The 20,308-nt window shown below is 43.9% G+C and overlaps 1 protein-coding gene across 1 annotated transcript in view; it reads left to right on the top strand.

The window, feature by feature from the left end:
- The first annotated feature begins 6,340 nt into the window (after positions 1 to 6,340).
- LOC310849142 (oxidation resistance protein 1-like) overlaps positions 6,341 to 20,308 on the top strand; it is a 223,377-nt gene continuing 209,409 nt past the window's right edge. The window contains exon 1 of the mRNA XM_083749162.1: positions 6,341 to 6,596. The gene's annotated coding sequence lies outside the window, so the exon portion shown is untranslated. The remainder of the gene's footprint in view (positions 6,597 to 20,308) is intronic.

The following is a 20,308-nucleotide window of genomic DNA, read 5'->3' as shown; positions in this document are numbered from 1 at the left end:
CCCTGACCTACATCTCACATGCTGCTTCTGCATGTTATGAAATAAGGCACATCTCTTCACAACAGTGCACTCTCTATGTTAGCGTGATATTTCTGAAGTTATGTGCAGAGAAAGGGAATCTGAGAAGGGGCTGCATTTGGCTTTTGGTTGTTCTTCAACTTCATTTGTTTTCATATTTAAAGTCAGCAACATATTCCAAGTCAGTGAGGGAAAAGGACAAGGTATATTATGCCCTACAATTTTTGTGCCATGACTCCCAACGGAAACTATCCTTATCCTTCCAGACTCATCCTATCAATCAAATAAACAGGCTTCCCATGCATTGTATCTATTGCAGGGCTATACTGTTTTAAGTTTGTTGCATCCTGTATCCAAGCCACAGAACATCGAAGTAAATTGACCATAGAAAAAAACCCCAACAATATTGATGGGCAAACTGATACGGCAATACTTGGAAGAGACTGCATGTTGCAACACCTGCTTTCCAAATGTAATCTTAAAGCCCTCTGGGTGGGTGTTACAAAATGGATGCTTTATTAATTCAGAAGACCTTCGCTATAATAATTTTAGGGTGTCATTTGCACAGAAAATACAAAAGGGTTATTTTAACAGATCTTTTTAGTAGATTATTAACTACGTCGATGTGCCCTTTGGAGGGGCAAATATATTTATTCCCAATCCATTGAGTAATGTTGACATGGAGGATTTAGTAAATGATTACCGGCTTTTTTAGAACTTAAGTAAGTTAAAGTCCTGGTGGATCAAATCAAATATCAATCTAGTCCATCTGTTCCCAATTGTGGTGAGTCAGGTGACTGCATAGCCACAAACAGAGCGACAGAGGGCCAGCAGGTAATGGCTTTTCTCACCTGCCTTGCCTTACCCTCCAGCCCTAGGAGCCTTCATAATGGAGCTGTTTCCAGAGGAAGAAGTGTGAGGGGGGAAACACTCTGTTTGCTATTGGGGTGGTTGGTTTCGCCTGTGTTTCCCTACCTCCAGCTTGAGCAACCTCCAGAAGGGAGTTGCTGCCATAGGCATTATGTGTTTGCGTATTTTAATGAGTTGAATAGAATGAAATATTAGGAGTCATGGGGGCATGGAGAGAGTGTGTATGAATTTAGCAGTGCTCATGGGTACTGACCAGAGGTTAGGCCGTCACAGTGATGCACCCCGTTTTTGGAATGCTCTCCCTAAGTCTGAATGAACCTATTATTTTATAAGGATGGGGTGCCTTTTTGCACCATGTGAAAATGTGCTCTCTCAGAAATTCTAATGCTAGACTTAAAATCTGCTAGATGGCTACCTCAGCATTCTGTTAGCAAGCAGTGCCTGATGAATGCAGACTCTCTGAGAGATTTCTCCAACAAGAGGTTACCCTCCATGCACTAGTCTAATGCTTTCTTAAAACCCAGCAAAGCTAGGCGGCATCATCACATGCTGAGACAGTGAATTAAAAAAGTTAGTTATCTATTGTGTGATGGAGGAGGAGATGATGCCATATGGAACATTGTGTCCTCCGCCCGATTGAGTGGAGGTGAAGGAAGCAGATTCATTGGCGTCTTCTACTGACTTGTCCTTGGTACACTGGAGGAAAACATTCAAATACCAAAGCTTTTTGGACTTCTGAGCTGTGGCCATAACAATATAGGCTAAGGGCTGTGACCTCTGTGGTCCACTTCTGCTCCAAGTATGGCATAAGTTGCAGGATTTGGGCAGTCACGAGTTAAGACTGGATGGAACTTTTCTATTTTTGTCATGCCTCGAGAGACTTCCTTTAGCCACACTTGATGAATATTGATAGTGAAACTTAAAAACTTATATAACCATTGTAGCCTGTCAAATTGAAGTAGGATTATTCCCTTATTATTCTTCAGTCTTAAGCATTTCAGTATTTCCAAACTGTTCCTTTGTTAGGATCAAAGTTGGGGCTATGCTTCTATCAGAACTCCATGTTGGTTTTTACACTGGGAACCAGTGCTGAAATTAATAGGGGAATACAATCGTGACCCCTTTACGTTTTCTGACAGACTTCTTAAATACGGGTTTGAGAAACCTGGAAGCAAGGTTTAGATTTTTTTTTTTTAATGGAGAGACTTGGCCCCTGTTCCTTCTTCCGCAAAAAAACTGAGCACTGCTGGAATCAGTGTCAGGAAAAAACAGGCATAAGGCGAGGCTGTTGAATCAAGCCAGTGGCACATCAAGTCCGCCATCTTGTTTTCACAGTGGCCAACCAGATGCATACAGGAAGAGAAATACATAAATCCATGTAGCATATGTGGAAATAGATATGTAGGTTTTGCTCAGTGGTTCTTGAGACAGAAAGTGGACACACACACATATCCAATTGGGACCTGCAAATGTTGCAGCGTGGAGTGTTGCTCTTCAGCAGACATAGGCAAACTTGGCCCTCCAGATATTTTGGGACTACAAATCCCATCATCCCTAGCTAACAGGACCAGTGGTCAGGGATGATGGGAGCTGTAGTCCCAAAACATCTGGAGGGCCAAGTTTGCCTATGCCTGCTCTTCAGGAGACTAGTCCTTACCATTTTGTTTCCCCATCTCCCAACCGGCAGTCAACATTCCATGGCCAGTGAGCATGATCAGCAACCCTTCAGCTGTATCTGAGGTTTTCCCCATGTTAAGGATTTTGAAAGGCTGGGGTTTTTTGTTTGGTAATTCTGCAGAAGGTGGGCTTCTCACAAGCCTGCCTGCTGACACCCAACAGCAGGGTGGTGCTGATTTGGCTACATAATGCCCAGCGTGAACATTTGAAATTAGATGGAGCTCTGATTCAAGAATGCTTATGCCACAATAAATGTGTGAGTATTTAAGGAGCCATAGGGTTGTTCATGCTGCCAGAGACTTGCTCAGAAACGCCTCTGACATTTAAAGATAGTTTAGCATTGTGTTGTTTTTGCTAGAATACTGCCTGGAAAGAAATAGGCTTTTTTAAAAAACATGGTAGAAAGCTTCAGATCAATAACAGTTCCCTTGTGTGAGAAAGAGCACTGAAGACTTGTGTAGCCTTTAGAAATATACATTCATTACCAAATGTATGGGTTGACAGAATGGGGCAAACATGAGTGGAAACAGTGCTAGCTAAGAGCATGTCCAGGAATCCATCTAGTCTGAAAGAAACATCCTTCTTCTTGAAGCACATGCCTCTAGGAAATCCTCAAGTAGAGGATGAAGGCAATAGTCCTCTTCTGCTTTTGCCTTTCCACCAAAAGGGTATTTAGTGCTATGCCACCTATGAAACTGGAGGTTTTATATAGCTACCAAGGCTATACGGCTCCATCCCCTTTTAAAAGCTGGCTAATGACATGAATTCATCCTATGGCCATGAATGCTATTATGAAAGCACAGAACTATTCCATGGTTCATTTGTTTATTTAACAAGATTTGTATACTGTTTAATCAACAAAAACCTAAGTGGTTTACATATAACTATATCGTATATTCAGTAAAAATACAGACAAGATTAAACTTTGAAAACAAATAGGTATAAAATGTGATTAAAACCAGCAGTTTTAAAGCAATTAGTTAATAAAGTTTTAGCAGGTGCTGAAAACATTACAGTAAAGGTAATACAGTTTCCAAAGCAGCAGCTGCAACCCACAGCAGTTTACTTGCCAACTACACACACACACACACACACACACACACACAAAATATCTTCAAACCCTTGTCAACCAAAACTTTCCAGGTAGAACTCAATATGCTACACCAGAGTGCACAGCTTTACAATGTCTAGACTTTTGGAAGAAAACCAAGAATAGGCTCAATTTTCAGATACTTCGTGATGCGCCCATCATGTCCTCCATGAACAATGAAATGGGATGATTGGAGTCTAGCTTGAAAGTCCAAGAATTTCATTGCAGCATTTCAAGGGTGATTTTTGAAGTGACTTCTTTGTTCAGCGTACAAGAGATCTGACAAGTGACTCTGGGGCACCTAGAAAATGAAAGCTTTACTGCCATCTCAGAGCTATTATAAGATAACATAGGCAAGCTCCTTCATACCAAGATATTTCTCCCTGTACTTTAGTATAGTCTACTCAGACTGGAAGCACCTCTTATCAGGGTAGCAAGCAAAAGAAAGGTATTTTGCATCACATCACTCCCTGATACTTTTAACAAAGAGGGCAGGTCAGACCTGAACCTGGATTGCCTTCTGTGTCCTGTTGGTTGCAAGCATGCCTTAGTATTCTATCCATGCTCTGATGGTGAATAATTGTTCTGTTCTTTCTGGAATCAGAAAGCTGCTGACCCAGTGCTCAAAAAGCAGCACAATGCATCAATAAATAAAACCCAAACCATAAAATGTTGCAATTTAAACTGCAATTAACTAAAAATTCAAGCCATTCCTCTTGTCTCTGGCCATTAAAAACAGCTCTTACCAAAATGACTTGTTGTGGAAGTATAGCAAGGGCATGGGGGTTATCCATATGAGCTTAGAAAAGAAAGTGTTCTGCGATCTGGGAGTTAACATTGAAAATGCCACTCAACATGTCCTTGGTGAGGCCTGACTTGGTACACAGATACTGTTTCCAAGAGCATTTCCAGTAGATTTCAAGGACTGTGATGGACACCCAAGAGAAAGTGCTTTTTCCAGTTATGCAGAAACAACTCTTGGGCTGATGAAGCTAAGTGTTGTTATGAGTTCCCCATTTCTCTGAGTAGTAAGAAGCTTTGGGGTTCAGAATTCACCTGGTTTGTGTTCTTTGGAATAAGGTCACAGGAGGCTTCTGACATTTTGTAATATTTTCTGTTATTTACAAATGTACAAGCCACACACAGTTTAAACACACCAAAGTCTGCTACTCCCACCCCAGGTCTGGCAGGGAAGAGTTTGCACCCTTTGATGCTTCCAGCACTAACTCAACTCTGTTCTCTACCTGCCTTTCTCCCAAAACTGCTGTTCATGCACACAGCTTAAGGATCTCGCCCCAAGACAAAAGTAGAGGCAGAAAGAACACAAGAAGAGCCTCCTGGATCATGCCAATGACCTATCTAGTCAAGCATCCTGTTTTCACAGTAGTCAACTAGGAAGCATGAAAGCAGGACTTAAGCACATGTAAAGGTAAAGGGACCCCTGACCATTAGGTCCAGTCGTGACCATCTCTGGGGTTGCAGCACTCATCTCACTTTATTGGCAGAGAGAGCCGGCGTACAGCTTCCAGGTCAGGTGGCCAGCATGACTAAGCTGCTTCTGGTGAACCAGAGCAGCGCATGGAAACGCCGTTTACCTTCCCGCCAGAGGTATCTACTTGTGCTTTGACATGCTTTCGAACTGCTAGGTTGGCAGGAGCAGGGACCGAGCAGTGGGAGCTCACCCTGTCGTGGGGATTCGAACCACCGACCTTCTGAACTTAACAAATTCAACAAATTATAATAGCACCCCACAAAGATCTATTCTGCAGCAGCATCACCACCTGTTATGGGCCTGTGACGTTCGCAAAACGCTAGTGAGTTAGGGAGAGGGTTGGAATCGCATTTCCCAATGACCAAAATATCGCAGCTGAGAAAGGTTGCCCGTTCCGACAAATGAACGACATCTGCACCCAAAAAGCTCATGATTTGCAAAGGCCGTTCCTTCCATGTAAGAGGTTTAAGAGTGGGGTATTAAGCACACAATTCAAACCTTGCCTTAACATGCGCAAAGGCAGGGGATTAACTGTGCCGTGACAACTGTGTAGCAAAACACAAGCGCATCTACTTTGCATGCAGAATGTCCTGGGGTTCAATCCCCGACATCTCCACCTGTATCTGAAACCCTGCAGAGCCTCTGCCAGTCAGTGCAGACAATATTGGGATCGATGCCCCGACAGTGTGACCAGGCAGCTTGCTATGTGCCTGTGAAGCTAATTGAGCTTCAGGTGTTCTAGTGAGCTGCTAATACTTAATACTAATGCATATTGTTAGTAGGAAATACCTGTGTCCTCTGAAGCCCCTTTTCTGTTTAAATAAAGGGACGAAAGATATTGTGTAACAGAGAGAGAGTGGGGGGAATAATTCCATTTAAGCACTCGGGGAGCCGATCTCCCTAACTTGCAGCACCCCTTGCACGAGGTCGCTGTGAGTGTCCCATTTGTAGGCCACCCCGCCCCATGGGCCCTGGCTTCATAACCGAGAGAGAGAGAGGCGCTCCTGCAGACCGGCTCCTGCCTCTTTAAGCTCCAGCTGTTCTCGTTCTCCTCCCACCCATCTTCGCCTGCGTCTATTTTTAGCTCGCCTCTCTCTCTCTTTCTGATGGTAGCATCCATTTCGCCTCTCCTCCTCCTCTCCCCCCTCCCTCCCCCTGTTTCCCCGTCTTCCTCGCGCAGTGGTACTTCCCACACCGAGAAGGTCAGCCGACTGAGCATGCCTGAATGTTGCTCGGCGGCTCCGGAGCCCCGGCTGCGCGCTCGGCTCATCCCATTCAGCGCCAAGGAGCCTGCCCGCCGTGTGCTCGCGCGCTCGCTCTGACTGGCTGGCGGCGGCGCCCGGCGAGCGAGCGAGCGAGCGAGCGAGCGATTGCGCCATGCTCTGCGGGGCGCAGTGAAGCAGCCGCGGCGAGCGCAGCCCGCTCTTGCCCGCCTCCTCCTCCTGGCAAGTAAGTTTCTTCTCTGCTTCTTCAGGGTCCCTCCATCCTGCCTTCCCGATGCCCTGCAGTCCCCGAAGCTCCCGGCGCTGGGGCGCAATGGACGGGGAGCCGGCCGCCAGCTCTCCAATCCGCAGGGCGCAGCGATGCCCCGGCTGCTTCCTGCTTCCTCGGGACAGGGGCGCTCGCTCGGAGCGTGCTTCCTGACGCTTCCTTGCGACGGTGGCGCGGGGTGGATAATTCCCTTCAAGTCTGGGCTGGACAGGTTGTTTTTTTTAACATATATATTATTTTGTCAGGGAGGAGGAGGAGGAGGAGGAAACTCCCTATCCTGCCGCCGTCCTTTCCTGCCGGGAAAGGGGAAAAGGGCAGAGGGAGGGATGTAGGATGGCGGGCCAAGGGGAGAATCGGGGCAGAAGCAGAATGGGCCAGGATCAGAACCCGGCACTGAAGGGGGAGAAGCGGATGAATGGTGCTGATCTGAATTGAAGGCTTGGGCAGTGGGAACTTACTAGGCATTAAGGGGAAGAGGCAGTCTGGCTGAGTGGTGAGAGGTTGACCGAGGGGTCCAGGATGGAGAGAGAGGGGCGTTTGCAGTGTGATGGCTCTTGTTGTCTATCTCTCTCTCCCTTTTGGAGACTGAAGCTGGTTGAAACCCACAAACCCAAACATTTGCACCAAGAGAACTAGGGGTGAAAGGCAGGGACGAATTACTGACACTGCTACCCATGCACTGCAGTGCATAGATCAGCAGTCCTGCACTTTTTTTTTTAATGTTTCTAAAACACCAGCACAACCTGGATGGGCTCACGGAGGTGCCTGCTTTTTGCCTTTCTTTGCAGGGAAGTGAGCGTGGCAGCCCCATGCTTAATGCACCTGTGTGTCAGCAGTGCTTCCAAGGATGGGTTTGGGAGTCAGGCTGGGACTGCAGAGGTGGTGTGCATGAGGAAGCTTCTGATTTCGGCTCAGAGGCTTGGCGTTTGTTTATTTTTGCACATCTCTGCCAGGCTGGAAGCCTGTGGGTGTCTGGAAAGCCTTTTGGTGAGACATCAGCAGCAGCATGTGTTCCACTGCCATGGGTTTTTCTCTCACGGCTTTCTTGGGGAAATGTCAAGGTCCGCCCCCCCCCCATGAATGAGGGAACATGCAGGTGCTGTCTGCCTTCCCTCATTCCTCCCTTAATATTCAGCCAACACTGCCATTCACAAACCAGCCTAATTCCCTTAAGAAGAAATTAGCATGCTCCAGCTGTCTGCAAGAATTTTTTGGGGTAGTGGTGGTGCTGGTGGTTTTGTCTTTTCTTTTTTTGAATCCTAATTCATTTGCCATCTTAAGCGGTCCCTTGGTTCTTTTTGAGGAGTGAGGCTGCTTTGCCAATGAGCTGCTCAGCTTCCGTGCCTTGCTCTGCCACTGGAAATGCACCCCTGCACTGGGCTCATTCTTTCTCCATTGAGCAGCCTCTTGAAATATGCATATCTGCTGAGATGACTACACCAGTGATGCTATTGTGCCATAGCTGTCATTACTGAAGGCAGACTTTAACATCATTCATGCACTGGAGCTGTTTGGGAGAAGTAAACTCCAGTGGGAAGAGGCCAAACATGATGTCACCCATGGCACAGTGAAAGATGGATTGAAACAGTTCTTTGAATTTGAATGAAGTTACAAAAAATATGTCTACTTAAGTTGACAGTATACCTGCAACACAGGACAATGCCTGCGAAAGCTTATGCTGCAACTCATTTGTTAGTCTTTAGGGTGCCACAAGTCTCATTGTTTTCGCTACATAAGGTTAACAGATACCTGGGGGCAGTTGTGGGCAGAAGAGAGAGCTGTTTATATGTATATGTATATATTACACACACATACATATATGTGTGGGAGGGTATAAACACATCATCTTGGGTGGTGAGTTCACCTGAAACTTTTAGAGGGGGTGACTTAATATATTTTTCCAATTTGTTCAGGGAGAGGGTCGAAGTATACTTATTAACTCATCACTTTGCTTGTCAGTGTAATGAAATGGAGCTGTTTCAGCCAGGAAATAAACATTGCATATTTAATAGTGGTGACTGCATGATTAATTAACTGTTAAATATGTTTTCCAACTATAGCCGTGGGATGGTAACATTTAACTTAGAAAAAAAAAAGTATTAACATTCAACGGATATACTGTATCACATTAAATAGCATACATTATCCAGGCAAATTAAGCCTTTTCCCCCCTGTTGTTGGGCTGTAATTACTTAGTAACTAAGGCTGACAGCCTCTTTATAAAATGTAGTTGTCTTTGATTAAGAATGGCATGTCTGGTTTAAAATGAGGTGAATCCTCTTTTTACCTTTGAAATATGTTTGGGGTTTTTGTGTGTGTAATGCTTAAAGTATCTGTCTCGTTAAAGAGCAATTTAATGGTAATGTGCTCTTTGTAAAGAGAATTGCAGGCTGTTTTGTTTGCTGCTTTGCTAGGCGTGTGCCTTAAGAAGAAATGCCTGTTTGGAGCTCCCAAATGTTCTACTTGATCCAGTTCTACTTGTACTTCAGATCTCCGGATTATTCAGAGCATTTGCTCCTCCCATAAGCAGATACTTATATTGAGCGTTATTGGATTTACAGGAGCTACATTTAATAGAGCGCAGGCTTCGGTCACATTCTGATGTTGTACCAGAAAAACGGAATTCCCACATGGGAACATGCATATGAAAGTGGGGAAACTGCGCATGGGAGAGTTGCTTCAGCTCCCAGTTGCTGCCATTGAGCTCTATGGAAGAATAGTGACAGAGGTCACACTTGAGGGGGGGATATCTTGACTCGCTTCTCAGACTTTGAAGTTGTAGGCAGGGAACTTTATTTTTTTAACCTCCTACCCCAGTGGCATTTCTAAATGTGACTCTGTGCTTCACTCGTGTGGCTCTGTGTATGTGCTTCACTTGGAGACAGTGCTGAAGCATGGAAACATCCTCATGAAATGCAGAGACTGACGGCCCAACTTGCATTGACAGAGGCATTCCAGAGATGAGCAGTATGTTCTGTGCACTCTGCCCCCCTACTGCCAGTTCTATGGGATATTTAGACACATTGTGCTCATCACATTTATGGCCAGTATGCTGGAACCTGGAGAATAGCGTGAGAGGTATATGATGCAATTCCAATGCTGAAGCAAATCAAATTTGGCCCGGTAAGTTGCTTTTTAGATGAGAGATCAACTGGCTATCAACATACAGTGGTACTTCTGGTTACATACGCTTTAGGTTACAGACTCCGCTAACCCAGAAATACAGTGGTACCTCAGGTTAAGTACTTAATTCGTTCCAGAGCTCCGTTCTTAACCTGAAACTGTTGTTAACCTGAAGCACCACTTTAGCTAATGGGGCCTCCTGCTGCTGCGCCACCACTGCACGATTTCTGCTCTCATCCTGAAGCAAAGTTCTTAAGCCAAGGTAATATTTCTGGGTTTGCGGAGTCTGTAACTTGAAGCGTATGTAACCTGAAGCGTATGTAACCCAAGGTACCACTGTAGTACCTCGGGTTAAGAACTTTGCTTCAGGATGAGAGCAGAAATCTTGCAGTGGTGGCGCAGCAGGAGGAGGAGGCCCTAGTAGCTAAAGTGGTGTTTCAGGTTAAGAACAGTTTCAGGTTAAGAAGAGACCTCCAGAACAAATTAAGTTCTTAACTTGAGGTACCACGTAATAATAATAATAATAATAATAATAATAATAATAATAATAATAATTTATTATTATTACCCCACCCATCTGACTGGGTTTTCCCAGCCACTCTGGGCGGCTTCCAACAGAATATTAAAATACAATAGTCTATTAAACATTAAAAGCTGCCCTTAACAGGGCTTTCTTCAGATGTCTTCTAAAAGTCTGGTAGTTGTTTTTCTCTTTGACATCTGGTGGGAAGGTGTTCCACAGGGCAGGTGCCACTACTGAGAAGGCCCTCTGCCTGGTTCCGTGTAACTTGGCTTCTCGCAGCGAGGGAACTGCCAGAAGGCCCTCGGCGCTGGACCTCAGTGCCCAGGCAGAACAATGGGGGTGGAGACGCTCCTTCAGGTATACTGGACTGAGGCTGTTTAGGACTTTAAAGATCAGCAACAACACGTTGAATTGTGCTCAGAAACGTACTGGGAGCCAGTGTAGGTCTTTCAAGACCGGTGTTATGTGGTCTCGGCGGCCGCTCCCAGTCACTAGTCTAGCTGCCGCATTCTGGATTAGTTGTAGTTTGCGGGTCACCTTCAAAGGTAGCCCCACATGTTATATGTTAATTTGTATTTTAATACTGATCTCAGTTTTCAGGGTGTTGGTCGTGGTGGAGTGAAAATGACACAATCCAAGCATGAGAATGGGATGCCACCAGGCTTGGGTGGAACCAGAAGATCTGTAGAAATACAAAAAGGAAAGGAGAAAGATCAGTCCTCAATGTGCAGGAATCCAAACACAGGCCAGTGCAGACTGGGCATGTTTAGTGGGAATGGAATCATAGAGTTGTAGAGGTGGAAGGGACCCCAAGGGTCATCTAGTCCAACCCCCTGCAATACAGTGCTGACTAATGATGGTAGGGGGGATTGGAAACCATACAGAAGGCAGGAATGGAATGAAGTATCCCTGGAATAGGAGAAGTTGGAAAGTAGGCACTTAAGAATGCAGTATGTTGTTGTAGGTCCCATTTGCAATAATAGTGGTGAATTGGAAATGTCACATGCTTCATAGGTTTTGGGGACCCGCAGCTATATCTATAAGCACATGCACTTTGTATTAATCAGTGTCAATTTCAGAGTCTGTTTACAGATAGGTAGCCGTGTTGGTCTGCCATAGTCAAAACAAAAAAAATTCCTTCCAGTAGCACCTTAAAGACCAACTAAGTTAGTTCTTGGTATGAGCTTTCGTGTGCATGCACACTTCTTCAGATACACATCTGAAGAAGTGTGTATCTGAAGTGTGTATCTGAAGAAGTGTGCATGCACACGAAAGCTCATACCAAAAACTAACTTAGTTGGTCTTTAAGGTGCTACTGGAAGGAATTTTTTTTGTTTTGAATTTCAGAGTCTGATTGAATATTCCCCCCCCCCCCACTAAGGAAAATAAAATACCTAAGCTAGGTAACACTAGACATTTTGAAATGAGAGAATCCTTCCTTTACTTGCCTTCTCTTTGCCCATAAAAATCTCAAAAACAAGCTAATTAATGTTGAATTTTTTATTTATTAAATTTGTATATTGCCCTCCACTCCGTAGATCTCAGGGCAGTACACAACATGAAATTACAAAATAAAAAAACATAAAAGACATAACTAAAAGCAGGAATGAAAACAACCTCAAAGCGGTTTGCAAAAAAGAGAAAGCGATGACATCAAGAAAAATTCACAGCCAATACTTTAAAGCATACAAAAGTTGAAATACTAAAACAGATTAAAATTACCTAAACTTTCTAAGCATCTGGGTAGGCTTGTCTATCTAAGACAGTATACTGATGGCACCTCACCCTGAAGCATCTTAAGGACCGTTCCCAAAGACTTCATGTAAATATTAAATAGCACCAGAGATAAGATTGTCCCCTGCAGCACTCCATAGTGTAGTAGCCAGGGGGCCGAAAGGTACTCTCCGAATGCTGCTCTTGGGGCTTGCTCCTGAAGATAGGATTCAAACCACCATAATCCAGTGCACCTAATTCCCATTTCCTAGAACCGGTCCAGGAGGATACCATGGTCAACGGTATCAACCATTGATGAGAGAACAAGAAGCAGAAGCAAGGTAGCAGTCCCCCGTCCTACTCTCTGCAAAGCTCATCGAGCAGGGCAACCAAGGTCGACTCGGTTCCATGAACACAGATTTGAATGGATCTCAAGAAGCTTCATCCCCCACAATGCCTGCATTTGCTCTGCACCGCCTTCCCCCAAAAGGGAATATTGGCAACTGGCCGATAGCTGACCATTAGGTCCAGTCGTGGCCGACTCTGGGGTTGCGACGCTCATCTCATTTCACTGGCCAAGGGAGCTAGCGTACAGCTTCCAGGTCATGTGGCCAGCATGACTAAGCCGCTTCTGGCGAACCAGAGCAGCGCACGGAAACACCGTTTACCTTCCTGCCAGAGCGGTACCTATTTATCTACTTGCACTTTGACGTGCTTTCGAACTGCTAGGTTGGCAGGAGCAGGGACCGAGCAACGGGAGCTCACCCTGTCGCGGGGATTTGAACTGCTGACCTTCTGATCGGCAAGCCCTAGGCTCTGTGGTTTAACCCACAGCGTCACCCGTGTCCCCCAGCCTAAAGTACCTAGAGCCTATTTCTTTAGGAGTGGGCACAGACAGGAACTTCTACCGCCAGTCGAACATAGGGGTTGCCATAGAACATGGGTAGGCAAACTAAGGCCTGGGGGCCGGATCCGGCCCAATCGCCTTCTAAATCCAGCCTGCAGACGGTCCAGGAATCAGTGTGTTTTTACATGAGTAGAATGTGACCTTTTATTTTTAATGCATCTCTGGGTTATTTGTGGGGCATAGGAATTGGTTCATTTTTTCTTCTTCAAAATATAGTCCAGCTCCCACAAGATCTGAGGGACAGTAGACCGGCCCCCTGCTGAAAAGGTTTGGTGACCCCTGCCATAGAAAATGCCTCCCCCAGGCCACTGCCTGTGGAGTGGAACTATCAAAAGGTCCCCTCTTCTGATCTTAAGGGTGTCTGTAGAGAAGGAGGCAATAGCTCAGATATTTGGAGCCAAGGTCATTTAGGGCAAGAAGTACTTGCACGAACACCTTCAGTTGGGCCTGAAAATTAGTTCTGAAAACTTAATAGCCGATGGCTGCTTTAGAACAGGGTTCTAAAGGCAACCCTAACCAGCAATCTGCTCTTTGCATTTTGAGTCAGTTGATGTTTCCGAATCATCTTATGTGGCTGCCCCACATAGAGCGCATTGCAAAAAACAATTGAATATTGAAGTTAACCAGAGTGATGGGGTACTGTGACCAAGTTATCTCTGTCCAAAAGCCACTGTAGTTGGAAATAGCCAGTCCTAGCCACTGAGGCCACCTGGGCCTCAAGTGCCAATGTTGGGTCCAGGAACACCCACAAGTTATGAACCTGCTCCTTCCAGGGGAGTTCAGGTCCATACATTACAGGCCATCTTATTACCTCCTGGAGTTGAGAACTTAGAAGATGCAACACCTCTGGCTTTTAAGGAGTGCACTCTGGCACTCGTCACAGTGTCCTATTGCACCAGAAACAGTTTAGTCATGCTGGCCACATGACCCGGAAAGCTGTCTGTGGACAAACGCCGCCTCCCTCAGCCTGAAGCGAGATGAGCGCCACACCCCATAGTCAAGTTTGACTGGACTTAACCGTCCAGGGGTCCTTTACCATGAACAAGAAGAAAACCGTGTCCTCTTTAATAGAAAAAGAGGTATGGGTGCAACAGTTTCAGTAATGTTCCTTAATTAGGTGAACGTATGTGATTCTGGCAGCTTAGATGGATGCTTCTCGTAAAATAATACAATAACAGGCGCTATGTTGACTCTTAAGAGTTAACAGCCCCCCTTAAATCCTCTTTCAATTAGCTTGCTGGTTGTGCTGCCCTATGGAACCTGAAGTCTTCATAAACCTTAATGAATAAAAATTGCTTCTACAGGTTGCAATCCAGGGTGTCATGGGGGGCTTTAAATCTAGCTGCCCTGGAAGCAATAAAAAATGTTTATGTTCTCAGTAGATTCCCTCACCCCCGTGGGAATGTTTAGCTCCTACACTAGTATTGCTCTTATTAATTTGAGCTTGATTTTGATAATATCTAAGTCGTCCGTTCATATGAGAGAATAGCTGATATTTCAGGTGCCAATTACCTGCGAAAATCTTGCTCATGCATAGGTTTCCTCCTACACAGTCTGTCAAACCTAACTCTGATTTTTCTGCTTCTGTGAACACTTAGGTTTTGAGTGAAGCTCTACACACACTCCTTTGCTTTAAACCATTATTTTAGTTTCATTCTCACAATGTTTCTTTTTTATAAAATAAGGGGGCATTAGCGCTCTATAACTATTTATTATAGAGCATTCCTAGTACTTGATTGAAAAAAATTGGAGCTGTGGATTGGATGACTTAAATACAAAAAACCCAGACTTCTTTTTCTAAGAAGGTCGCCTTGATTTATTTCCCACAGTAACTGCATCTGTATTATTAAAGTTTGTAACCGGGGGAAAGGGGCTGTGGGCTGTTGTAATCTCTGTCACAGGTACTGGTCTCTGCAGTGCTCCAGGTAGCTTGAAGGCAGTAGGTGTGTGTTGCAGCCCATTAAAGCAGCTCATCAAACATATCCTAGAAAGAGGGATTGTTTGTTAAACCACCGTGGGAATTGTAACTTTGTGAGAGGAATAGAGGTGTCTTAGCAACTCCCAGAACCCCTAACAAAGTAACGTACCCAAGGGTCTTTGGGGTAGGCATGGCTGTTTCAAATGGTATCATACCGCTTTAGGAGTCACACATGATGGATAAGAAACTTTCCTCCTGACCTGAATTTCAGAGCAGAGGGATCATTTTTGCGTGTGGGGTGCATTCAGTCAGGTGAGCTGTGCCACTCCCACAACCTGGAGTGGTATGACCTAAGACAGGCTTCCTCAACCTCGGCCCTCCAAATGTTTCGAGACTACAATTCCCATCATCCCTGACCACTGGTCCTGCTAGCTAGGGATCATGGGAGTTGTATGCCAAAAACATCTGGAGGGCCAAGGTTGAGGAAGCCTGACCTAAGATGTAGGTTTATTTCCTTTATGAGAATTATTCCCCACCCATTAAAATGTTTGCCACGAATGGCAAAACGCATCTATTGCTATATAATTATATAGCTTTTACATCAAGTTAGCTAGGCCCTTCATTTTTTCCACCAATGTGTTTTCTGTTGAATGAAAGATTTATGTAAACTTATGTATCTAGAGACAAAGGCCTCAAGGTGCCAACATTTCTCACAATTAATTTCCAAGAAAAGCCACTTTAGTTAATGCTGTTAGAGTGAAATAAAATCGCCTAATTTAACACAATCCCTGCTGGCTCCTCCAATTGTAAGTAAACCTTCCCTGTCGCAACGATAAACATGGTAATATACAAACATGAATGGCTTTTCTGAAATCAAGACCTTGCCTTTCGCTGACTTGCTGTCTGACTTGCCAGAGTACTAGTACTAAGCCCTTTTCAGGCAAAGTGTATAAGAACCTGAGTCACACAACACTCCCCTATGAAGGGAATTCCTTGAAGAAGAAGACGACCTCACTACAGAAAGTAACTGTATAATTTTTGTTACAGATAGGTAGCTGTGTTGGTCTGCCATAGTCATAACAAAATAAAAAAATTCCTTCAAGTAGCACCTTAAAGACCAACTAAGTTAGTTCTTGGTATGAGCTTTCGTGTGCATGCACACTTCTTCAGATACACTGAAACAGAAGTCACCAGACCCTTCTATATAGTGAGAAGGTGGGGAGGGGTATTACTCAGAAGGGTGGTGGGAATGGGTGATTGGCAGATAGCTGTGATGAGCCTGTTGACGACTCAACAGGCTCATCACAGCTATCTGCCAATCACCCATTCCCACCACCCCTTCTGTTTCAGTGTATCTGAAGAAGTGTGCATGCACACGAAAGCTCATACCAAGAACTAACTTAGTTGGTCTTTAAGGTGCTACTGGAAGGAATTTTTTTATTTTGTTATGTATAATTTTTGGAAGTATCTATTCTAAGTGTGCAAAGTTACAGAGCTTAATCATGGAAGCAGATGTATGAAAGTATTATATTGGTAGCCAGTTTCTAACAGTTTCCCCATTCCCACTTGAATTTCTTCCTCAACAACTTAGCGATGACCATGGTGAACGTCTTCATCAGAAAATTGCAACAATGGCGAAACGGCACCAGGGAAAACGAATGTGTGTTGTATCTCCATTACTTTTGTAACAATTCTTTGGAGAAACAGAATAGTGAGCTATTTTTGTCTTCAGGTCCTTTTTCAGTGCAGAGATTTTGTTTTTCTTAAAAGTACTCTTTCTACTATATTCACATTGCATTCATGATCGTTTGTGGCAGTGTGTTGTCAAAAGCAAACGTCACCCCCTGCAGGGTTGCTCATGGATAGAAATTTTCGGTAGATCAAAAGGGCTGACTTTTGTAAATGCTGTGAACTAGAATTTCATAGCTTGTTTTTAACAAGGGGTCATGCCAGACCACAGCAGAGCACACTTTGCTAACTTAACACCTTCCACTTCTCCTTTCTCCCCCAAGAGCATTCTGAGAATTGTGCCCATCACACAGACTATGGAAGCTTCTGAGAGACAAACATCCTAATGGAATTACAGCCATGAGGATGCAACGTGAAGGTTTGCATCAAGACACAGATATATCAGCTGAAAAGTTTTCTAGCTAAATTGTAGATGAGCCAATGCCAGTACTGTGATTATTTGTGCTGAGTGCATTTAAGTAAGAAGATGAATGGGATGTGTGCTGATGTATATGAATGGTGGGGAATTTGTGAATGGGGTTTGTATGTTGCTTTGGCCCTGCCCAGTTTCGGCGGCTGTTCTCACAGGTGGCATGTGGCCCCCGGAAAGTTATATGTAAGGCAATATGGCCCTCAAGCTGAAAAAAGTTCCTTGCCACCGGTCTGAATAACGGATATGTGTCAAAATGGGTTTAGTGAAAAAGTTTGGGCTATCAAGGATTCATTATTGGAGTGTTTCTGTGTTATTATATTATTGTAATAAAAAAGTTGTAATTTTTTATTGCTAAATGAAAGAGATCCCTCGTACCAGTGGAAAACCCTGTCAGATGAGAGGAGGCTTGCCAGACCCAGGGGATTTGGTGCCTCTTGCCTAGTTCCTTTGGAAGTGTGTGGGTTAATGGGTGGCAGACTGATAAAGGACATTTCTGAGATCTTGAGAAGGTCTTGCGATAGCTTGGGCTGCTTCTGGCCACTGCAAGATTAAAATGAAAGATTTCATAATTGGCATTATGGTCTTTGGTTGATTCCAGTTTAGGGGAGCAGGAAGAATTCTTCTCGCAATTTCCTAGTTGCCTAAAGAAGAGTTTGGTTTTCTTTGCCTGCCTTGGGATAATTCAATAAGGATGATAATGATGTATTAGCTGCCTTTCACCAACAGATCCCAGGGCAGGATGCAACAATTTAAAACCCAGAATTAAAAACAGTTAACATGAAGTACAGTCACAAGAATAGGGTGGCCCCTGAAAACACACATCTTAGGTGTCAAAGGCCACTGGGTCTGCTTCATTCATGACTAATGATGCAGTCCTAAGCCCACTTTCTTGGAAGTAAGGCTGGATCCAACTGTATGTACTTAACATCGTGAAAACAAATAGCCTGTTTTGCCCATTTGGTATGCTACTGTTGTGAAATTGGAGAATGTCGTGTACAGATATTGCCACTGCAAACTTAATCCAGTCCGTTGTCTGCCTTTGCAGTGATAACTGAATCTCAAGGTGCATTGTGCATTAATTTCAGATGAAATGACAAGATCTATGTTGATGTGAACATGGATGAGTGATACATTGCAGCTGCTGTAGTTAACAGAAAGGCGAGTTAAAGTTGTTCTTAAGTTCATTATTAGGGAAGAAAACAAAGTATCGCTTTCTTCAGAGACTGAATAGAAATAGCTGTTTCAGTTCAGCCACTAGCAATACTACTCTGGATTTTGGATTTGAGGTTTGCAGTGTTATGCACACCTACTCTCAGTTAATTCATTGATTTACTTTCAGGCAAACATGCATGGGATATGACTTCATATATCCCTCCCCTTTTATAATCTATTCATTTAATTCACATTTAACTCTTATGCATATGGAAGTTGAACAACGATTGGGGGTTGGGAACTGTAAAGGGCATATGATATTATTTCAGAAAGCTAGTAAAACAATATTAGCAGCATTTTATGTTAGATACAGCTAAGTCACTTTTTAAGACCATAGCTTTCCCAGGGTGGCTTGTATTAAAAACCTATACAGTTCCATAAAAATCAAACATTTTATACTGGCAATTCAAAATATAATAGTATTTATTTTTAAGATTTATAAGCTGTACTTCAGGGTAACTACTCTGCCAGCTTGAATAAGCCTAATACAATGAAGTTCAATGTATGCCAACACACTTCTTCCCCCTACATCCGGCAGCAACCTATACAACAAAAGCTTTAAATTTAAAAGCAAAGGAAAATAGATGGATTTTTAACCTTTTCTTATGGAGCCAGCCATATTTTAGGAAGGGAATTTCACTGAGTAGGAACCATAACTAAAAAGACCCTTCTGTCCTCTATCATTTATAGTTTCATGCCCCCCCCAATTGCTCTTCATTTTTTGTGTATCTCAGAATTGTACAGTTGCGTTTAATTTCTGTAAACCCTGGGCACTGTTTTAGTGAAAACTATTGTGCATCTTCTTAAAAACAACAGACAGCATTTTAATACAATGAAATATGGGTTTCTTTAGAAAAACATATGTCACACATTTTTACTAAAATTATGCTGAAGGAAGCTTACAAAGAAACAAACAAAAAAAAAGCTCACAAAAGATGAACAACACTGGGTAAATCTATGAAAAGACACACCGTAATAGTCCAGAGATCTGGTGAAATAACATTGGCAGCATTAATATTGTTTAAAAAAGGATGAATTCTGCTGCAGTACTTGAGAGATAGCAATAATGGCACCAGGCAAAGTTGAAGGGAGTTTCACAGAAAGGTGCAATCACCTTCCTAACATTTGAGGACAGGGTTACCTGGAGCAAGGTGTCACTTGAAGATCTTAATTACATTACATTTATATCCCACTTTTCTGCCAATGAGCTTAAGGTTGTATACCTGGATCTCCCTCTCCCCATTTAATCTCCACAACAAAGTTAGCCAGGTTAGGCTGAGAGACTGTGACCCACTCAAGGTCACCCAGTGAGGTTCATGCCCAAGTGAGGACTTTAAGTCCAGTCCCACAGGTCCTAGTTTCGCACTTGAATCAATATACAGTGGTACCTCAGGTTAAGTACTTAATTCGTTCTGGAGGTCTGTTCTTAACCTGAAACTGTTCTTAACCTGAAGCACCACTTTAGCTAATGGGGCCTCCTGCTGCCACCACCACCACATGATTTCTGTTCTCATCCTGAAGCAAAGTTCTTAACCCGAGGTACTATTTCTGGGTTAGCGGAGTCTGTAACCTGAAGCGTATGTAACCCGAGATACCACTGTACTACATTAAATCCTATAGCAACTCCCTTGTCTCTTAAGATCTTTAGCTGAAGCAGTTTTCCAAATGCCTTCCCTAGGACAGGTTTGTTATACTGTACTGTATAAAGGAGAAAGCCTTTTCAGATCGTGGGCCCCTAAAAGCTCTTTTTTCATGCAGGGCGCCCAAAAACCTGTGTCCTGGGGTGCCGTGCAAGATCACTGTTCTGAAAATGTGGCCCAAAATAGCAGCAGCCATGTTGGCTGCCGTCCTCTTGTGAGGAAAAAAAAAATCAGATGTCCCTTTTTTCCAGGACAGTTGACGGGTATGCAGTAATAAACCTCACAACTTATTCAGTTCCATGACACTGGCCAGTACCCATAATGCATGTGGACAAACTGAGAAGCTTAAGAGTGGAAGGAAATCCCCTCTTCCCACACATTCTGCTGCTACTGTTGGTTTGGGCTGGAGAATACCTGCAAGGCCAAAACTCTCTTCAGCAATAAAAATAGCCAGGGATAAAATAGTCTACAAG

The sequence above is a fragment of the Podarcis gaigeae genome (genome assembly GCF_964106915.1).
Source record: "Podarcis gaigeae genome assembly, chromosome: 7".
Lineage (NCBI taxonomy): Eukaryota > Metazoa > Chordata > Lepidosauria > Squamata > Lacertidae > Podarcis > Podarcis gaigeae.
This window is presented reverse-complemented; position numbering and strand designations above follow the sequence as displayed.